Genomic DNA, 22,389 nt, shown 5'->3' with positions numbered 1-22,389 from the left:
TTTACAATTTTAATTACTCAGTGAAGGACTGTAGGCAACAGCACTTGTAAGAGTAGGGAAGGGACGGCTGGGTGGCTCAGTCCATTGAGCATCTGTCTTCAGCTCAGGTCATGACCTCTGGGTCCTGGGATTGAGGCCTACATCAGGCTCCCTCTGTGTCTCTGCCTCCCTTTCTCTGTCTCTCATGAATAAATAAATAAAATCTTAAAAAAAAAAAGAATCGGGAAAAAATACATACCATCTTTGTCTCTTAGCCAAAATAAACCCATTTGGTATTCTCCTTTAAAAATGTATGATGCGGGGCACCTGGGTGGCTCCATGGTTGAGCGTCTGCCTTTGGCTCAGATCATAACCCCGGGGTCCTAGGATCGAGTCCCACGTTGGGCTCCCCGCAGGGATCCTGCTTCTCCCTCTGCCTGTGTCTCTGCCTCTCTCTGTGTGTCTCTCATGAATAAATAAATAAAATATTTTTAAAAAATCTATTACCACCTAAAGACATTTGGTGGCACATTTAGACAAATGGACAGTGAAAGTCTGTTAGTATCTCATTTGTTGACATTCTGACTCTGGCATTTTGGAGATGGGTTTAGTGACAGGGATGCAACAAGTAAGTAAAGATCGGAGACGACTGGTCCCGTAGGCTTCTGTTGTCATTACGGCACAGAGGAATGTGACACCGCAAAGACTCCTATGATACAGCACCTCGACAGATAAAAGTCCACTTCTCCTTCCCGTAAGAATCCAGGGGAGGCGGCTGTGCTCTGTGTGATCACTGAAGGACTGGGCTCTTCCTAGGGGGCCACTGTACCGCATCTGGCGCTCTAAGGTGTTGCCTTTGTGCAGGTGGCTGCAGCCAGCTCACCATGCACCTGTGGGTGCATCAGTGCCCCGAATGGAAAGTGAGGAGAGACACCAGCTGTCTCTGAAGGAAACATGGCTAGGAATTGGCTCCCACTTCTTCGACTCACATAACGCTGCCAGAACTTAGTGCCAAGGACACATTTAAGGCAAGGAATCCAGAGAGTGTAGTTTAGTACTCAAAGGAAGAATCGAAAAAAATGTGTCTTGGGAAACAATTATTAGCCTGTCAAACATCTGATCTGACCTAAAGAAATGCTTTTCCTGATGGAATTGAGCATCACTCCTTAAACATCTGTCTCCACCACCTCCAGGCCTCTACAGAAATTCAGGGAACGTACTCACTACTCACCTGCCTTCAAAGATGAGCATCTCTAGGTAGGATTGTAATGGAGGAATAATAGGGTGTTGGCTCCTCATGCAGGACCTTACTTCAGCCAACCTGGAACACAAGTACAGAATCCATGACCGACAGTGCCAGCCTAAAGGGATTGCCAAAACCTAGCTGCAAAGATTTGGTCCAGTGATTTTCAACCCTCACCCATGGACCAGAATCTTTGGTAAAACTTTAACAAAATTGCTGAAGGTTCTGGAGATTTATTGCATTCACTAGGGGTGGAGGAGACGTGGCCATCTATTATCTTAACAAGCTCCACAGGCAATGCCAAGTTTCAGCCAGAGTTCGGGATCACTGAGTCTAGTGTCACCCAGAAGCCTGATCATAGAAACAAATCAGCAAGAACATATTATACTCACGATGGGAAATTCCTTTCACTAGACACGTACGCATCAGGCTATCAGATGGCTGATAAAACTCACCAAGATCCTGCACTCAGGTCTCCTTGCCGTGGTTGCTGGAATCAGGCAGCCCACTGGAAAATGACCAAGGGATAAGAATCAGTCTCTCTGGCAGTTCTAGGTCTCATTTTAATTTGTATGATTTCATTCTAAGTTAACGTACAGCAACACATTTGCTTAATCTGGGCTGTGCTGGTAAAATTCAATGTCTGGAAAAGCAAAGCTAAAAACCAATGCTCAGTTGCAGTAGTCTTAGCAAAAGGCAATGTTAGCTGGCCTCAATTAGGGACATTTTTGCCACATCTCTAACCTGAGTGCGATAATCATCATGAAGAACAATCTTAAAATTCACCTTATGCAAAAAAAAAAAAAAAAAAAAAAAAAATTCACCTTATGCTACAACCCGGATGTGTAGACAAGAAGGCAGAACCCTTAATGTGTGGATTACCAGCGTGACATTCTCATGAGGCACCCACTCACAGGGAAGTGACCCCGCTAACCCAGGCACTGGTTCAGCTCCAGCGTAAACTCATTCAACAATTGAAACAGCCTGTTAGTACATTGTTTCTCCTTGAGGTGAGGATGTCCAGAGCCTAGAATATGCCTCCCTCCCTTTTCCACTTTTCTGTGGAAAGGAACCACCTGAGGAGAAAGGGACAGGAGAGCATCGGGCTGAGCAGGTATTGGCACACCCGTGTCCACGGCGGCCTCACTCGTGCCAGGCCCGGGAGCCCCTCCGAGGACGTGCGCAGAGACAGCACGTGCAAAGTGCACAGGGAGGTTCTCCGGCGCCTGGCAAAGGCAGGGGGTTCTGTGCGTGCAGCAGCATGGGGAGTCTCGCCCAGTCAACCGAATTATTTAGTCTCAAAGGAACAAGAACCGCATGACCCCACGCACACGAGGTGCCGAGAATCACCAAGCCCCAGAGGCACTGCGGCCCGGGCCAGGGCCAGGGGCCCACGCGAGGAGGGCCTTGGGCGACAGGCCTGGATGGTGCCACCCCCGCAGGTGCACAGGCTGGAGGATCAGCGGCTCCTCTAGGGGCTGGAGGGGAGCCCAGGGGACGAACAGGCCACAGGCCACCTGTTCCCCCTCGGCGGGCAGCCGGCAGCCGTGGGCCTGAGTCGGCTCTGACACCCGGGTCGGCTGGGGAAGCAAACAAAATCTAAGCTTGAAAAGCTTCCAGGTAAAAAAAAAAAAAAAAAAAAAAAAAAAAAAAAGCTTCCAGGTGAAAAAATCAAAACCTAAGGACGACCAATCCCAAGCAGCCAACCAGGTTTTCCCAAACGAAGGGAGCTCAAAACGACCACCAATCAAATAATTTCCCTTCTTAGCTTCTTACATCTTCTCTGTCTCCGTGGAAGTCCTGTCCCCTAGCTCCTTTCTGGGGCGCCCCCCACTCCCCGTCGGGCACCTGCTGGGAACCGGGTTATCACCACATGGACTGGAAAAGTCCTTACCTTTCCCTTCTGGGCGCCTGGGGGGCAAGGCCCCGAGCCCTGTGCGGGGGTGGGGTGGGGGACGGACCCTGGCTCCTCGGTTCCCAGCAGCTCCTGTTCTCCCAACACACCTGTCCTGGGAGCTAGGGCGGCGAGGCCAGGCTGCCAGCTAGGGAACGAGAACGGCCACCTGCAACCGCCCCAACGGCCCCTCCCCGCAGGACGCCCTGAGGTTGATGAACATCTGTGGGGCGTGCAGGCCAGCACACACGGCCTGTTGTCCCTCAGTATCGGTGTCCTTTCTTTCTTTTTAAGATTTTATTTATTTATTCATGAGACATAGAGAGAGGCAGAGACACAGGCAGAGGGAGAAGCAGGCTCCCTGCAGGGAGCCCAATGGGGGACTCAATCCTGGGACCCCGGGGTCACGCCCTGGGCCGAGGGCAGATGCTCAACCACTGAGCCACCCAGGCATCCCAACTGCTGAGCCCCCAGGGACCCTTTGGGGAAACTTCTGAATCTCCTGGGGGTGCTGACGTCTTGCAATCCTGCAGGTCCTTCAGGTCCTTCCCACTGCTTTCTTTCTCCAGGGGTCATGTCCACGGAGGTCGCAAGCCCCCTCCCACTGATGCTGCTGCTTCCAACACTGCCTCAGGGGCACAGGAGGGAGCCCGGCTTCCCTCTCATCTTGGGCCCCAGGATCCACTATTTCACTCCCTTCCTCGTCCAGAGCAGAGCTGCGATTAGACAGAAACAGCTTTGGAATTAAATTTCAAGATAACAGAATTTTAAAAATTCAAACAGCAATAAAATACATGGAAGTTGGCATCATTATCTAAACCTCTTTGTCTTTGGCAATCTTTCCAAAGGATAGAGCCCTAGAAGGAAACGTTATGGTTTATGTGCATATTTGGTTTGTGATTTTCCCTGAGATATGCTCATTTTGTATACTTTTCTACAACTGTTATACTTCAATTTTAATATGCTTAAATTTTTCTGGGTCAGAGAAAAATTACATTTTAAAACCCAGTGTGGGGGATCCCTGGGTGGCTCAGCGGTTTGGCACCTGCCTTTGGCCCAGGGTGCGGTCCTGGAGTTCCGGGATCGAGTCCCGCGTCGGGCTCCTGGCATGGGGCCTGCTTCTCTCTCTGCCTGTGTCTCTCTCTCTCTCTGTCTATCATAAAAAATAAAAAAAATAAATCTTTAAAACCCAGTGTGCGGGGGATCCCTGGGTGGCTCAGCGGTTTAGTGCCTGCCCTCGGCCTGGGGCGTGATCCTGGAGTCCCCGGATCGAGTCCCTGGATCCAGTCCCCGGATCGAGTCCCACGTCGGGCTCTCTGCATGGAGCCTGCTTCTCCCTCTGCCTGTGTCTCTGCCTCTCTCTCTGTGTGTCTCATGAATAAATAAATATAATCTTTTAAAATAAATAAATAAAACCCAGTATGCATTGACAAGTTTTCTCCCAAAAAAACCTATGTTAATGCATAGTCTCATAAAGAGTTTAAGTCCTTCTAACATTACTGTCAAATATATCATATTCCATTCTGAAAGATAAAAAATTCTCTTTGTACGGTTATTATTAAATATCTCAATGGTTACTGACAATTTATTCTTTTGTGAATTTCCTTTTCATATAGTTTGCATTTTCTTCTACTGGGTTATTTATGTTTATTGATTTTAGGAGCACTTTACATACAATGGATATTAATTCTTCTAGTGTATGAGCAAATAGTTTTTCTATTTGGATGTTTCTTTCACAAATTTGTTTGTGATATCTTTCCTCATCCAGAGGCCTTAAAAGTTATACACTGAGTCACAACTGGTGATTTGCATATCCTTTAACACTATAAATACATTTTACTTTTTTTTCTGCTTTGCTTTTATAATGTGATTTTTAAATGTCTTAAACTTTAAAGATTTGATTTGTATGAAATCTTTTTGTAGAGTATGATACAAGATAGAAATCTAGCTCTACTGACTTTCAAAAAATAGTCCAATGTGTCTTCACTTGAGATGTTATTCAGTCCCCCTGGTAATGTGGGAAATGCAAGCTGTTATGAAAATTAGATAATTGCATACATAGTGCAACTTGGAATTCTTCCAAGTATATACCCTAGAAAAACATATATATAGGCAAAGGAAGATGCACAAGAAAGTTCATTAAAGCACCATCTATATAATTACTGCCCATTTATAAAGGAAAAATAAATAATCTGATATACTTGCAATATAGAATACAATAGTAAGAAATCAACAAACAGGATCTAGATGCAGTGGTGTTGATAATGCTGATTGTTAACTACAAGCAGCAAAGAATATGCACAACACGAATCAAGGTCTATACATTTTAAGAACACAAAATAGTATATTACATGTATTTGTATAGACTGTCAATGGTATATGCAAAGCTAATAAAAGCACAAAAGCATCCACAGGGAAAATAGCCACTAATATCTCTTGAGTAGTTACTTCTGGAAAATGAGAAGAAAAGAACAGTGGAGTAACAGTGGCTGCATCTGTGTCCTTTTAGTTTTTCTTAAAAAGAATAAAAAGGGGGCACCTGGGAGGCTCAGTGGGTGAGCGTCTGCCTTCGGCCCAGGCCCAGGTCATGACCTCGGGGTCCTGGGATCGAGTCCCTCCCTGCATGGAGCCTGCTTCTCCCTCTGCCTGTGTCTCCACTTCTCTCTCTATGTCTCTCATGAATAAATAAATAAAACATAATAATAATAAAAAGATCTGAACCAAATATGTCCAGTCGTTAACACTTAAAAAAATAGTAATGAAAGTATGTATGTTTTAGTATTATTTTTATTCTTTTCTATATGGTTGATTTATATTATCATTTTTAATTTTATTTTATTTTTTTTTTACTTATTTATGATAGTCACAGAGAGAGAGAGAGAGGCAGAGACATAGGCAGAGGGAGAAGCAGGCTCCATGCACCGGGAGCCCGACGTGGGACTCGATCCCGGGACTCCAGGATCGCGCCCCGGGCCAAAGGCAGGCGCCAAACCACTGCGCCACCCAGGGATCCCTATATTATCATTTTTAAAAAGAAATGAGAGACCTAATTATAGAGTTCTTAAACATGGAGATAGGAGGTGGTGGAGAGGGAAGTGTCTTCAATCTTTCTTAATGGAATTAGATGAAAAAGAACATTCTGGGCAGCCCAGGTGGCTCAGCGGTTTAGCACCTGCCTTTGGCCCAGGGTGTGATCCTGGAGTCCCAGGATCGAGTCCCACATCGGGCTCCCTGCATGGAGCCCGCTTCTCCCTCTGCCTGCGTTATGTCTCTGCCCATCTCTCTGTGTGTCTCTCATGAATGAATAAATAAAATCTTAAAAAAAAAAAAAAAAGAACATTCTGATGAGTCTATTCATGAGATTAGCTTTGGAGTGATAATCTGAAATAATGACAGGGAAATAATTAGTGAGTCACCATTTTGTACCTTTATGCTAGTTTCTTTCCCTCACAACGGTTGAAAGCTGTGCACTTTATGCTGAAACTGAACTATTTTACAGAGATATATCATTTTGATTTGTATCCCTCAAATAATGCATAATATAATTGCTGAAGACTAAGAAAAGAGAACTATTGAAACAATTAAACAAATCCTGCCATCCAGGAAAGATTATGATTAACTTATTGGTTAAACGTCACAGATTTTATTCAGTAAAATAAATACCTGAGTATTCTAATTTTTATTTATTTTACTTATTTTATTAGTTCCACAGGTAGTGTTTAGTGATTCACCAGTTGCATAGAACACCCAGTGCTCGCAGGTCGCGTGCCCTCCGTAACGCCCATCACCCGGTCATCCCGTCCTCCGCCCGCCTCCCCTCCAGCAACCCTCAGTTTGTTTCCTAGAATTCAGCATCTCTTATGGTTTGCCTCCCTCTCAATTTTTATCTTATTTTATTTTTCCTTCTCTTCCCCTATGTTCATCTGTTTTGTCTCTTAAATATAAGTGAAATCATATCATATTTCCCTTTCTGCCTAAACTTATTTCCTGTAGCATAATACCCTCTAGCCCCAAGCATGCTGTTGCCAACGGCAAGATCTCACAGCTCTGAATTCCCCCACCCCCACCCCAGCTCTGAATTTTTAAAGAAAGCTGGGGGCCCAGGCCAGAGCCAAGCACCGGTTTTATGGTAACAATCGTGAAATTCATGCACTGGTGCCCTCTGGTGGCACAACTCATACACATGGTAGATGCCGTGGGGTTTGTTTTTGAGTCAGGAAAGCACAAAAAAAAGAAAAATTAGAGCCACCATAAACTCCGCACCTACCACTTTCCTGGAATTACACACCCATGCACTATGTACACACATATGTATATGCTTACATGTATCGTTTAATAAGACTGAATTCTCTTTATTTTTTAAAATTATTTATTTATTTATTCATGAGAGACACAGAGAGAGAGAGGCAGAGACACAGGCAGAGGGAGAAGCAGGCTCCATGCAGGGAGCCCGATGCAGGACTCGAACCCGGGTCTCCAGGATTCCTCCCTGGGCTGAAGGCGGCGCTAAACCGCTGAACCCTCGGACTGCCCTGAATTCTCTTTATTTTAATGAGAAATTTACTCCCCCAAGTCTCCAAAATTAGTTCTGTCTGCAAAATCCATTTTCTTCACATATTGAATGGTTTCCACATCTCTTTGAAGATTGCAGTTAAAAAAAAAAAAATGAAGCAAAAGCAAACTTCACGGAGCAGAGACCAGAGGGTAAAGTCCTAGTAATTAATCAGGAGGCCTCGATCAGTGTATTCTGAGTTTCCAGAGGAGCTATTGTTTTCATAAAGCAAAAACAGGATGCTAGGAAAAAGCAACGACAGAAAAAGAAGAAATACTTGTAAAATAAGTATATGAATGTCAGGGGGAACAAAAGAATCAGTGTTAGAATTAAAAGATAAGGTCAAAGAAATTACCCGGCGCTGCAATTGGTGCCTCTTAGGACTTGGACGGGATTCAGGAAGTGGTGGGGAAGGGATTGTAGCTTCAGCTCTGGTATGTATTAGTTTGATGAATACAAAATGTGACTTGAGTGACAGAGTTTTTGTTGATCGAGTCCCACGTTGGGCTCCCTGCATGGAGCCTGCTTCTCCCTCTGCCTGGGTCTCTCGTGAATAAATAAATAAAATTTTTTTTAAAAGTTTTAGAAATCAGATGGTAGTGATGGTTTCACAGCATTGTAAATGAAGCTAATGCCATTGAATTGCATACTTTAAAACGATTAAAATGGAAATTTTTATGTTTACATATATTTTACCACAATTTAAAAAAATGCATGACCCAAGGTAAGATTCATCTTTTGCTGAGTCCCTGAATTCCACAAGATGGACTTAAGTGACCACCACTGTGAAGAATGAAAGAACTGTGGAACCAGGGCACTGGTCTTGGTGAGGTTACCTGGTTATTTTTGGATGTGATGCTGCTTGTTTAGAATAAAAAACATGCGACCCCATTAAACAGGGCCTTCCAGGGAGAACAGCTCCCATTCTACAAATGGCTTACTCTTTTCTCTTTTTTCAATCTAGTCTTGGGATTTTTTTTTTTATTTTTTATTTATTTATGATAGAGAGAGAGAGAGAGAGAGGCAGAGACATAGGCAGAGGGAGAAGCAGGCTCCATGCACCGGGAGCCCGACGTGGGACTCGATCCCAGGTCTCCAGGATCGTGCCCTGGGCCAAAGGCAGGCGCCAAACGCTGCGCCACCCAGGGATCCCCTAGTCTTGGGATTTTAACTAAATCTCTTCCCATCCTAGGATTAGCATTAAAAGAGTCACTTCCAAAGGGGCTGAGGTGAGCAATCTGGGCACAACAAGCTGTAGGAGAAGCCTGGGCTGGGAGCGGCGTGTCCGGGCTGCTGCACAATCTCAGGAACCATGAACACGGACGCCGGCGCCACCCACGGAGGGTGTCGGCCAGACTAATGGGGGCAAGTAGTGGGACGTCCCTGGCACTTGCCCCAGCTCAGCACTGTGATGGAATTTCCCTCCAGGAAATCTTGCTCTAAGAGGAATTCCTGAGCCATCCCTCCCCTGGGTATCTCCCTCCACGACCCCAGACTGAACAGGCCAAGCGCAGGACTGAAGACACCACGCAGCCATCATGAACCATCCATTCAAAGGTAAAGAGTGTTTACTTTGTGGTTACAGAGTATCGGGGTGCGTATGTGGAAATCAGGTTCACGAGGGTTTGTGTCAGAAAGTGGAAAGAATCCCAGGGAAGAGGAGACACCGGGTCCTTAACAACTGGTTTAGAAATGGCCTGTTCAGTAAAGGGTCTGCAAAGGTAAGTAACGTTGAGAAGCTGTATTTTGACAAAATACAGGCAAAATACACCTGTCAAACTATCAGAGATTAAAATAAAAGATAGGGCAGCCCAGGGTGGCTCAGCGGTTCAGCACCACTTCGGCCCAGGGCATGACCCCGGGGTCCCGGGATCGAGTCCCGAGTCAGGCTCCCTGTATGGAGCCTGCTTCTCTCTCTGCCTGTGACTCTGCCTCTCTCTCTCTCTATGTCTATGATAAATAAATAAAATCTTTAAAAATAAATAAATAGGGATCCCTGGGTGGCGCAGCGGTTTGGCGCCTGCCTTTGGCCCAGGGCGCGATCCTGGAGACCCGGGATCGAATCCCACATCGGGCTCCCTGCATGGAGCCTGCTTCTCCCTCTGCCTATGTCTCTGCCTCTCTCTCTCTCTGTGTGACTATCATGAATAAATGAAATCTTTAAAAAATAAAAAAAATAAAAATAAATAAATAAATAAATAAATAATAAAATAACATACAGCTAGTAAAATCTTTAAAATCTGGAAAATGCTAATATATAATTTGAATGTTCAAAAAATGTAAACTTCCCTTTCCTTTGCTTATTTCCCCTTCCCTTCTCTTTGCTTCCCTCCCTTTATTTCCCCTTTCTTTCCTTCCTATGCAATTCATTCCTGAAGCCTCACGTGGGACAGAGCACGGTTGGCACCCACAGGAAGGATCAGGCTGGCGTGGAGAATAGGAAGTCAGAGCCTGAAACAGGTGACCAGGGCATCCATTTGGGGGCGAGAGGGATTTGGGATGGGGAATGAGGGGCCGATATCCAGCATGAAGAGTGGGAGCTTGAGCAGCTGGAGGAGGTGCCCGCTCAGAGGCTGCCCCGGGGTGGGGTGTGGCAACTGACGCGGGGAGCGTCCACGTAGGGGGGCAGCCTGGCACAGTGTCAAGAGTCCGAGTGGGCAGTGGGCACCCATATGGGAGAGGGACAGCAGAGATTGGTTATACACGTGGAGATCGATCGAATAAATAAAGATATTGCAGAAGATACTGGAGAAGAGGGTCATAAATGTGGAAATGGAGATATAAGCTGGAAAGGGAGGAAACAAATATGAGCCCTGTGGGGTTAGGGTTAGGGGTTAGGAATACCAATTTGAGGTATTGGTGGTTTTCAGTGTAAGGATATGAGTAACACACATGTACGTCTGTGGGTGCATGTGTAATTGAATCTCTTTGCTATAGTCCCAGGCTCTGTCCACTGACAGTCTTGGAGCTCTCTCACCCCAGCAACCCAAAGCACACAAAATACTATTCTCCACCCAAACAAGGTGGAGAAATGACGGGTCCAGGGCAAGGAAGATACAAGATAGACTTGGACCATCTTGTCTTTCAAAGCAAGGAGGTACCTTACGAATAACGGAGATATGGCAACAGCACCCAGAAGCCAGATTTAGAGGGCTTCCACTGACTAATTCGGGACCAATTATACAACTCCTTGAATAAAAAAAGAAAAAAAGAAACCTTGAGTCTCTACTAATAGAAGTAAATAAATACATTGAAAATGTGATAAGGAATTAAATACTTGCATAGCTGCCACGTGCATCCACCACGAAATATTTTATTACTATTAGTTACAAGAGAAAAACAACGGTGACTTTAGTAGAGAAACCTGGCAAATTCTACCATAATAATGTGGACAAAGTAAACATTACTGGATCAGCCTGGAATTGAAGGGGAACTGGATGCAGTGGGAAGAACGAACCTCACTTCCATGGAGAATCCAAATCTAATCGGGACAAACCCATGCCGAGGGACCTTCCACAAAAAACACCTGGCTTATAACCTTCCAGAGTCAAAGTCACGTGCCAAAGAGAGCCTGAGGAACCATATCAGACCCAAGCAGGATAGAGACATGACAACTAAAAAAAAAAAAAAAAAAAAAAAAAGCATGACTCTGAATTGGATTATTTTGCTAAAAAGGACATTATTGGGACACATGGTAACATTTCAATAGTCTGAGCTAAGTGGTAGCCTAATGTTAGTGTCAAGGTCCTGCTGTGGACGGTTGCCTGTGTTTACATATGCAAACATCCATGTCTGTAAACAAGATACACTAACATATGCAAATAGCAAATGGTTTAGGAAAAAACATTGTACTGAATTGTAGCCTTTGAGCTTGGAATTACTTCAAACACTTCAAAATATACTTTTAAAATATAATAAGCTGCGAATGATATTTGATTCCAATCATGCTTTTAAAGATATACATGTTTGTATGTATATTTGAGCATAAAAAGGCTAAAAGTATATGCACCAAAATATCGACTGATTAACTTTGAGTAAGTTCACTTGACTACGACTTTCTTTTGTTCTGTATTTTTCTAATTTTCTTTTTTTTTATTTTCCTAAGTTTCTAAGATGAATTGCATTGCTTTTTTTCTTGATTCATTAAATCACTAGAAGAAAAAGTAGAAATACAGATCAACAACAACAAAAATAATCAATTAAAATTACCCTCTCGGAATACCTGGGTGGCTCAGCGGTTTAGCGCCGCCTTCAGCCCAGGGCCTGATCCTGGAGACCCCGGATCTAGTCCCACATAGGGCTCCCTGCATGGAGCCTGCTTCTCCCTCTGCCTGTGTCTCTGACTCTCTCTCTCTCTCTGTGTGTCTCTCATGAATAAATAAATGAAATATTTTAAAAATTAAATTAAATTAAATTAAATTAAATTAAATTAAAATAAAATTACCCTCTCATCACTAAAAGGTAACCACAGATGATATTTTGACATCTATCCTTCCAGGATTTTTTTCCATGCAAATATATACATACAGTTTTTTTATGTTTCTGTAAAATGGAATCTTAATAAACACATTATAATTTTTTTCACTGAATTTATCTACATTTATAACATCCATGTTAAAAGTATAGGTATTCATTATCACTTTTAGAGGTTGAATAGGATTTCACTGTGAGATTACTGTCATTTATTTAAATGATCCCTATTGTTAGACCTTTAGGATTTTCCCCTTTTTACTATTATAAACCATGCTGCTCAAAAAAAAAAAAAAAAATATATATATATATATATACCATGCTGCATCCTTGTTCATACAACTTCATGTACTTACCAAATTAAGTCCTTGGGATAAATTTGAAAAGTAGAATCCATGGGTCAAAGAATATGAAAAAATAAGTTTTTAGGAGCTTTTATTGCACATTGCCAAATTGCCCCCTGGAAGCATGCATCAGTTTACATCCTTACCCCCTGGTACCCTAACCCAGGACATCATCAGATATTATCATTTTTTTTGCTTGTAAGGAACTTATATAATCCAAATAAATAATAATCTTTAACCTTTCTGGAGACATTTTGATAAACAGATGCATTTCAAAAGCTTAGAAATGTCCTGGGAGTGATAGATTATCTTTGTTTTTTAACTAAGTCAGTAGGTCAGTTATGAGCTGTGGGGTGGGGGTCGTGTCATTGTTTGTTTGTTTGTTTGTTTTTAAGATTTTACTTATTTGAGAGAGAGAGAGGACAAACAGGGGGAGTGGCAGAGGGATAGGGAGAAGCAGATGCCCAGCTGAGCAGGGAGCCAGACCGTGGGGCCCGATCCCAGGACCCTGAGATCATGACCTGAGCTAAAGACAGACATTTAACTGACTGACCCACCCAGGGGCCCCGAGTATCATCATTCCTTAGGTCCCAGGTAAAGAAAAGAAAAGAATGATCGTGAATGAAGAAATGAAAAACACCATAACGAGCCATTCCGGGACAGAAATCTTTTGTTTCATAACTATATTCATCACTTACTTCTGTCTAACAAAGTACCCTAAACTTAGCAGCTTAAAGCAGCAAAAATTTATTATGTCACAGTTTCTAAGGGACAGGAGTTTGAAAGCAGGTGAGCTGGGTGGTTCTGATTCAGGGTTTCTTAAGGAGTTGCCATCAAGGTTTTAGCCAGGGTCGCGGTCATTGAACGGCTTGATTGGGGCTGGAGGATCCACTTCCAAGAAAGCTCACTCACATGGCTTTTGGGAAGAGCACTCTGCCTGGCTGACGTGCCCGGGAGACCCTAACTCCTCACCACAAGGGCTATTTGAGTGTTCTCATTACCCCAGAGCAAGTGATTCAAGAGCAAGAGCAATGAGGAAGCCTTGGCTTTCCTTGACCTATCTTGGAAGTGGCATGCCATCACTTTGGTCACAGGACGTCACATTTGATCGACTATAAATGAATCATTAAGTTCAGCCCATACTCAAGGACCGGGAATTAAGCTCACCTCTTGAAGGGAAGAGTATCAATGAACATGTGGACATCAAGCCACCACAGTAACTAAAAACCATAAAGCTCTTTTCGAGGTCCCTATGGAAGTCTCAGATGTTGATGACAGGTGGCTATCTCCAGATCAAGAAAGTTGGAAACATGGTATCATGGGTGATGCTATTGATTTAAGGGCCAGGAGGTCTAGCCCATCTTTCCCTAAGGTAGTATTGACTAGATACAAAAAGAGGATCAGGGCAGCCCGGGGGGTGGGGGGTGGGGGGCTCAGCGGTTTAGCACCGCCTTCAGCCCAGGGCGTGACCCCGGGGGTCCCGGGATCCAGTCCCATGTCGGGTTCCCTGCATGGAGCCTGCTTCTCCCTCTACCCATGTCTCTGCCGCTCCATCTATGTCTTTCATGAATGAATAAATAAATAAGATCTTTAAAAAAAAAAAAAAAAAAAGAGCATGAGGACATATTAGCCAATGTTGGAGAATGGGCCCTGTAAATATATATATATGTATATATATATATATATATATACACACACGCACATATTCAGTATGTGTCCCTTGAGTGCCTAAATGGGCAAGGCACTGCTGTTCTGTTGAGGGCACTCCACCCTTGCTGACAGACAAGAACCGGAGAAGTTACTTGCCCGGGATCAGCTGGTAAATGTTGGAACTAGGGTTTTAACATAGGCTGTGAAGTTCCAGATCCTCTTTGCCCAACTACCCATGATGCCACGGTGACCTTCTAGAATCCGCCCTGCCTGTCTGCCTGAAGGAATCTCCAATAAAATGAATTATTTACTCCTTCCTTAGACTATGTGTGTCCTAAAGCACCAGCCCTGTCAGGGCTTGCCCTTTGCCACAGTATTAGGTGATGTCGCCCCAAAGCAGAGCCTGAGGTCTCCAGGTAGTGACTCATTGAGGGATGTTCTCAGGGGGCCCAGGTGAGGAAGTAGCAGAAGCACCATATAGGGCAGAAGAAAAAGTCCAACAAGGATGTCATTTTAGCTAAAGTCCAGCCCCAAACCCGACCCCATGGAAAGCTCTAGAGCCTAGAGGACATCGAATGAGGGCAAGAGGAAAACAAAAAATTAAAGCAAGAGGTCCAGGGATGCCTGGGTAGCTCAGTGGTTGAGCATCTGCCTTTGGTTCAGGCCCTGAGCCCAGGGTCCAGGATCGAGTCCCACGTCGGGCTCCCTGCATGGAGCCTGCTTCTCCCTCTGCCTGTGGCTCTGCCTCTCATGAAAAATAAATAAAATCTTAAAAAAAAAAAAAAAGAAAAGAAAAGCAAGAGGTCCAGGTTCCTGTTCTTCTGTACCAGTCAGTCCCCGTGGGCTGCCCTCGGGAGGCTCTGCCCTGAGGAAGCCCCTCGGCCGCCGGCCCAGGGACTCTCCCAAGACGAGCACAGCTGCGCACCCTGATAGCCCCTCTCGGCAGCGGGCGGACGCAGCACCTGCCTCCACCAACCCCTCCATACCCCCTCCTTCACCCCGAAATACATTCTTGTGCCCCAGTGTCCTAGTGCCGTCGCCTGCTGTATGCCGGGCCCCCAGACAGCCCTGACCGCGTCGCCCCTCTTCCTGGCACACTTACCCTCGATGCGTCTCATCTGCGGATGTGCTAAAATGGCAGATAAAATCATTGGTTTTAGTTTTGTGGGGTTCTTAAATTTTTTTATTATTTATTTATTTTAAAGATTTTGTTTATTCATGAGAAACACAGAGACCCAGGCAGAGGGAGAAGCAGGCTCCACGCAGGGAACCCGACGTGGGACTCGATCCCAGGTCCCCAGGGTCACGCCCTGGGCCGAAGGCAGTCACTCAACCACTGAGCCACCAGGTGTCTCTCTTCTTGTTTTTTTCCCAGAAAACAATGTCCATCCAGTAATAGCCACCTCCGAACCCTGGCAAAAGCATCCATAGAGGAAGTGCTATTTTCTTTTTTTTTTTTTTTTTTAAGAGATGAGACTCTTACTCTTTTTTTTTTTTTTTAAACTATCTATTTATTTATGATAGTCACAGAGAGAGAGAGAGAGAGAGAGGCAGAGACACAGGCAGAGGGAGAAGCAGGCTCCATGCACCGGGAGCCCGACGTGGGATTCGATCCCGGGTCTCCAGGATCACGCCCTGGGCCAAAGGCAGGCGCTAAACCGCTGCGCCACCCAGGGATCCCGGAAGTGCTATTTTCTTTTTGCTTTTCTTGGTGTCGTCTTATACAGGTACTGAAAATCTCACTAATTGTTTGAAGCTAAAAGTCTTATATCCTTATAGATAGAAATGCACAGTCAGTTTACGAGGATCTGGTTCCAAATACGAGGCTCCCGTCAGGGACGGAGAGCTTCTCGGCGCCTCCTGAAGTCCCCCCGTGGCAGGTGAAGCTGCCGCGCCCAGCCTGAACCCTCGTGCTGCTAGTTGCTCCTTCTGCTCCGCCCTAACACCTCATTTCCCTCTTCTCCCCGATTCTCCCCCTAAATCCATTGTTTACTTGAATTATAGTTACTCCGAGCCATAATTCTATTAAAGAGCCAGCCCACTTGCTCCGGGAGGTGGCATCTCCGTGATCTGAGTCACTTTGGGCAGCTAACTGGAGCTCCGTCTGCCATGCAGAAGAGGACGTGGCAGCCCTGGGGGTAGGGCACAGGGTACAGAGGCAGCAACATTAAGAAATCACGTGCTAAAGCAAAGGCTTGCTGGACATAGCACCAACCCCGTCCCTTGGGCCGCGCTTCAACCCCGGGGGGACGAGTCTCTGCCAGGTGATACTTTACAGCCTCGAGGAGGAGGAGGGAGGAAGAGGCCCAGTCCCCTCTGTCTGCTCCTGCCACGCGGGAGCACTCCAGGAGCCAAGGAAGAGAATCCAGGTCCAAAGCCCAACCAGGTCAGGAGACACAAGACACGACCTTGGGTTCAGCTCTAAGCACAGCTGTCCTCAGGGTGTGTGAGGCCCTGGCCAAAATTTGTGGGGGAAGAGTAGGGACTCTGTGTAGATAAGTAATATGATTTTCAAACGCACTATAAAATTCGTGGGCCCAAGTGAACTAGAGGGATGTATTGCTGCAGATTTAAAATTATGGGTAAAGATCCATGTTTGTTTATCGTCCAGTTGATGAGGGAGCAGAAGGTAAACTGAGGACAAAGCATAACCCGAGGAGGAGGGGCAAGATGGCAGAAGAGTAGGGTCTCCAAATCACCTGTCCCCACCAAATTACCTAGATAACCTTCAAATTATCCTGAAAATCTATGAATTCGGCCAGAGATTTAAAGAGAGAACAGCTGGAATGCTACAGTGAGAAGAGTTCGCGCTTCTATCAAAGTAGGAAGACGGGGGGAGGGCGGGGGGGGGGAAGAAATAAAGAAACAAAAGGCATCCAAGGGGGAGGGGCCCCGTGGGGAGCCGGGCTGAGGCCGGGGCGAGTGTCCCCAGGACAGGAGAGCCCCGTCCCGGAGGAACTGCGCCCCGGGGAGAGTGCGCCGAGCTCCCTAAGGGCTGCAGCGCACACAGCTGGACCCGAGAGCAGCTCGGAGGGACTCGGGCGGAGGAAGAGGCTCCGTGCAGAGGGGACTGCGAGGCGGGAGCACGAATACAACAGCGCAGACCGGGAGCACAGGGCGCCGGGACACAGCCCAGGATCCAGCCTCCCCCCGGGACAGGCAGAGGCCTGGAGGGCCCAGGACAGCAAGGATGCTCCTGGCCCGAGATGAGCAGGTCAGTGGCCCCGCCCAGGAGCCTCCAGGCCCTGCAGGCGGAGAGCTCCGGAGTTACTGCGGGGGCTGAATCCAGGGCTCCAGAGCTGGCCCGGCCACTGGGGTTGTTCCTCCTGGAGCCTCACGGGGTAAACAACCCCCACTGAACAGGCCCCTTCCCCAGAAGACCAGCTAGAGGGACAAGTTCCAGGGGAAGTCAAGGGACTTAAAGTATACAGAATCAGAAGATACTCCCCCGTGTTTCTTGTTTTTGTTTTTTTGTTTGTTTGTTTTGTTTTTTTGTCCTTTCTTTTTGTTTTTTTTTTTTGCTTTTTGATTTGTTTCCTTCCCCCACCCTTTTTTCCTTTCTTTCTTTTTCTTTCTCTTTTTCTTCTCTTTTTTTCTATTTTTCTTCCTTTTTCTTTTTTTCTTTTTCTCCTTTCTTTCCTTCTTTCTCTCCTCTCTTTTTCTCCTTTACCCAATACAACTTGCTTTTGGCCACTCTGCACTGAGCAAACTGACTAGAAGAAAAACCTCACCTCAAAAGAAAGAATCAGAAATAGTCCTCTCTCCCAGACAGTTACAAAATCTGAATTACAATTCAATGTCAGAAAGCCAATTCAGAAGCACTATTATACAGCTACTGGTGGCTCTAGAAAAAAGCATAAAGGACTCAAGAGACTTCATGACTGCAGAATTTAGATCCAATCAGGCAGAAATTAAAAATCAATTGAATGAGATGCAATCCAAACTAGAAGTCCTAACGATGAGGGTTAACGAGGTGGAAGAACAAGTGAGTGACATAGAAGACAAGTTGATGGCAAAGAGGGAAACTGAGGAAAAAAGAGACAGACAATTAAAAGACCATGAAGACAGATTAAGGGAAATAAACGACAGCCTGAGGAAGAAAAACCTACGTTTAATTGGGGTTCCCGAGGGCGCCAAAAGGGACAGAGGGCCAGAATATGTATTTGAACAAATCCTAGCTGAAAACTTTCCTAATCTGGGAAGGGAAACAGGCATTCAGATCCAGGAAATAGAGAGATTCCCCACCGCCCCCCCCCCTAAAATCAATAAAAACCGTTCAACACCTCAATATTTAATAGTTAAGCTCGCAAATTCCAAAGATAAAGAGAAGATCCTTAAAGCAACAAGAGACAAGAAATCCCTGACTTTTATGGCGAGGAGTATTATGGTAACAGCAGACCTCTCCACAGAGACCTGGCAGGCCAGAAAGGGCTGGCAGGACATATTCAGGGTCCTAAATGAGAAGAACATGCAACCAAGAATACTTTATCCAGCAAGGCTCTTATTCAGAATGGAAGGAAGAGATAAAGAGCTTCCAAGACAGGCAGGAACTGAAAGAATATGTGACCTCCAAACCAGCTCTGCAAGAAATTTTAAGGGGGACTCTTAAAATTCCCCTTTAAGAAGAAGTTCAGTGGAACAATCCACAAAAACAAGGACTGAATAGATATCATGGTGATACTAAACTCATATCTCTCAATAGTAACTCTGAACATGAACGGGCTTAATGACCCCATCAAAAGGCGCAGGATTTCAGATTGGATAAAAAAGCAGGACCCCCCCCCCAAAAAAAAGCAGGACCCATCTATTTGCTGTCTACAAGAGACTCATTTTAGACAGAAGGACACCGACAGCCTGAAAATAAAAGGTTGGAGAACCATTTACCATTCGAATGGTCCTCAAAAGAAAGCAGGGGTAGTCATCCTTATAACAGATACACTAAAATTTACCCCGAAGACTGTAGTGAGAGATGAAGAGGGACACTATCTCATACTTAAAGGATCTATCCAACAAGAGGACTTAACAGTCCTCAATATATATGCCCCGAACGTGGGAGCTGACAAATATATCAATCAATTAATAACCAAAGTCAAGACATACTTAGATAATAAAACACTTATACTTAGTGACTTCAATGTAGCTCTTTCTATACTCGATAGGTCTTCTAAGCACAACATCTCCAAAGAAACAAGAGCTTTAAATGATACACTGGACCACATGGATTTCACAGATATCTACAGAACTTTACATCCAAACTCAACTGAATACACATTCTTCTCAAGTGCACATGGAACTTTCTCCAGAATAGACCACATATTGGGTCACAAATCGGGTCTGAACCGATACCAAAAGATTGGGAACATCCCCTGCATATTCTCAGATCATAATGCCTTGAAATTAGAACTAAATCACAACAAGAAATTTGGAAGGACCTCAAACACCCAGGAAATTAAGGAAGAATTAAAAAGATTCATGGAAACTAATGAGAATGAAGATACAACCGTTCAAAATCTTTGGGATGCAGCAAAAGCAGACCTGAGGGGGAAATACATCGCAATACAAGCATCCATTCAAAAACTGGAAAGAACTCAAATACAAAAGCTAACCTTACACATAAAGGAGCTAGAGAAAAAACAGCAAATAGACCCTGCACCCAGCAGAAGAAGAGAGTTAATAAAGATTTGAGCAGAACTCAACCAAATCGAGACCAGAAGAACTGTGGAACAGATCAACAGAACCAGGAGTTGGTTCTTTGAAAGGATTAATAAGATAGATAAACCATCAGCCAGCCTTATTGAAAGAAGAGAGAGAAGACTCAAATTAATAAAATCATGAATGAGAAAGGAGAGATCAATACCAACACCAAGGAAATACAAGATTTTAAAAACATATTATGAACAGCTATACGCCAATAAATTAGGCAATCTAGAAGAAATGGACGCATTCCTGGAAAGCCACAAACTACCAAAACTGGAACAGGAAGAAATAGAAAACCTGAACAGGCCAATAACCAGGGAGGAAATTGAAGCAGTCATCAAAAACCTCCCAAGACACAAGAGTCCAGGGCCAGATGGCTTCCCAGGGGAATTCTATCAAACGTTTAAAGAAGAAACCATACCTATTCTCCTAACGCTGTTTGGAAAGATAGAAAGAGATGGAGTACTTCCAAATTCATTCTATGTGGCCATCATCACCTTAATTCCAAAACCAGACAAAGACCCCACCAAAAAGGAGAATTACAGACCAATATCCCTGATGAACATGGATGCAAAAATTCTCAACAAGATACTAGCCACTAGCCAATAGGATCCAACAATACATTAAGAAAATTATTCACCATGACCAAGTAGGATTTATCCCCGGACACAAGGCTGGTTCAACACTCGTAAAACAATCAATGTGATTCATCATATCAGCAAGAGAAAAACCAAGAACCATATGATCCTCTCATTGGATGCAGAGAAAGCATTTGACAAAATACAGCATCCATTCCTGATCAAAACTCTTCAGAGTGTAGGGATAGAGGGAACATTCCTCAACATCTTAAAAGCCATCTACGAAAAGCCCATAGCAAATATCATTCTCAATGGGGAAGCACTGGGAGCCTTTCCCCTAAGATCAGGAACAAGACAGGGATGTCCACTCTCACCACTGCTATTCAACATAGTACTGGAAGTCCTAGCCTCAGCAATCAGACAACAAAAAGACATTAAAGGCATTCAAATTGGCAAAGAAGAAGTCAAACTCTCCCTCTTCGCCGATGACATGATACTCTACATAGAAAACCCAAAAGCCTCCACCCCAAGATTGCTAGAACTCATACAGCAATTTGGCAGCGTGGCAGGATACAAAATCAATGCCCAGAAATCAATGGCATTTCTATACACTAACAATGAGACTGAAAAAAGATAAATTAAGGAGTCAATCCCATTTACAATTGCACCCAAAAGCATAAGATACCTAGGAATAAACCTAACCAAAGAGGTAAAGGATCTATACCCTAAAAACTATAGAACACTTCTGAAAGAAATTGAGGAAGACACAGAGAGATGGAAAAATATTCCATGCTCATGGATTGGCAGAATTAATATTGTGAAAATGTCCATGTTACCCAGGGCAATTTACATGTTTAATGCAATCCCTATCAAAATACCATGGACTTTCTTCAGAGAGTTAGAACAAATTATTTTAAGATTTGTGTGGAATCAGAAAAGACCCCGAATAGCCAGGGGCATTTTAAAAAAGAAAACCGTAGCTGGGGGCATCACAATGCCAGATTTCAGGTTGTACTACAAAGCTGTGGTCATCAAGACAGTGTGGTACTGGCACAAAAACAGACACATAGATCAATGGAACAGAACAGAGAACCCAGAAGTGGACCCTCAACTTTATGGTCAACTAATATTCGATAAAGGAGGAAAGACTATCCATTGGAAGAAAGTCTCTTCAATAAATGGTGCTGGGAAAATTGGGCATGCACACGCAGAAGAATGAAACTAGACCACTCTCTTTCACCATACACAAAGATAAACTCAAAATGGATGAAAGATCTAAATGTGAGACAAGATTCCATCAAAATCCTAGAGAAGAACACAGGCAACACCCTTTTTGAACTTGGCCACAGTAACTTCTTGCAAGATACATCCATGAAGGGATCCCTGGGTGGTGCATCAGTTTAGCACCTGCCTTTGGCCCAGGGCGCTATCCTGGAGACCCGGGATCAAATCCCAGGTCAGGCTCCCTGCATGGAGCCTGCTTTTCCCTCTGCCTGTGTCTCTGCCTCTCTCTCTCTCTCTCTCTCTCTCTGCGATGACTATCATAAATAAATAAATAAATAATTTTAAAAATTAAAAAAATAAAAAGATACATCCACGAAGGCAAAAGAAACAAAAGCAAAAATGAACTATTGGGACTTCATCAAGCAAAGAAGCTTTCGCACAGCAAAGGATACAGTCAACAAAACTAAAAGACAACCTACAGAATGGGAGAAGATATTTGCAAATGATGTATCAGATAAAGGGCTAGTTTCCAAGATCTATAAAGAACTTATTAAACTCAACACCAAAGAAACAAACAATCCAATCATGAAATGGGCAAAAGACATGAACAGAAATCTCACAGAGGAAGACATAGACATGGCCAACATGATAAATGCTCTGCATCACTTGCCATCAGGGAAATACAAATCAAAACCACAGTGACATCCCACCTCACACCAGTGAGAATGGGGAAAATTAACAAGGCAGGAAACCACAAA

The 22,389-nt window shown here is 44.5% G+C and overlaps 1 protein-coding gene and 1 long non-coding RNA gene across 10 annotated transcripts in view; one reads left to right on the top strand and one right to left on the bottom strand.

Moving 5' to 3' along the window:
• Nucleotides 1-22,389, bottom strand: part of RNASE10 (ribonuclease A family member 10 (inactive)) — a 72,149-nt gene that overhangs the window by 35,000 nt on the left and 14,760 nt on the right. For 3 of the 9 annotated variants that reach the window (XR_005370339.1, XR_005370340.1, XR_005370341.1), the window contains exons 1-3: nt 3,117-3,275; nt 1,678-1,730; nt 1,211-1,300 (exon numbers count right to left, since the gene is read on the bottom strand). The gene's annotated coding sequence lies outside the window, so the exon portion shown is untranslated. Of the gene's footprint in view, nt 1-1,210; nt 1,301-1,677; nt 1,731-2,046; nt 2,349-2,553; nt 2,793-3,116; nt 3,276-22,389 lie in introns of those variants that run through there. The other 6 variants (XR_005370337.1, XR_005370336.1, XR_005370334.1 and 3 more) reach the window with 4 other exon arrangements.
• Nucleotides 8,977-11,597, top strand: LOC102157132. Its single transcript, XR_005370342.1, has 3 exons — nt 8,977-9,225; nt 10,047-10,128; nt 10,606-11,597. It is a non-coding gene; the product is annotated as an uncharacterized LOC102157132 (long non-coding RNA).

The sequence above is a fragment of the Canis lupus genome, chromosome 15 (genome assembly GCF_011100685.1).
Source record: "Canis lupus familiaris isolate Mischka breed German Shepherd chromosome 15, alternate assembly UU_Cfam_GSD_1.0, whole genome shotgun sequence".
NCBI classification, from domain to species: Eukaryota; Metazoa; Chordata; class Mammalia; order Carnivora; family Canidae; genus Canis; species Canis lupus.
This window is presented reverse-complemented; position numbering and strand designations above follow the sequence as displayed.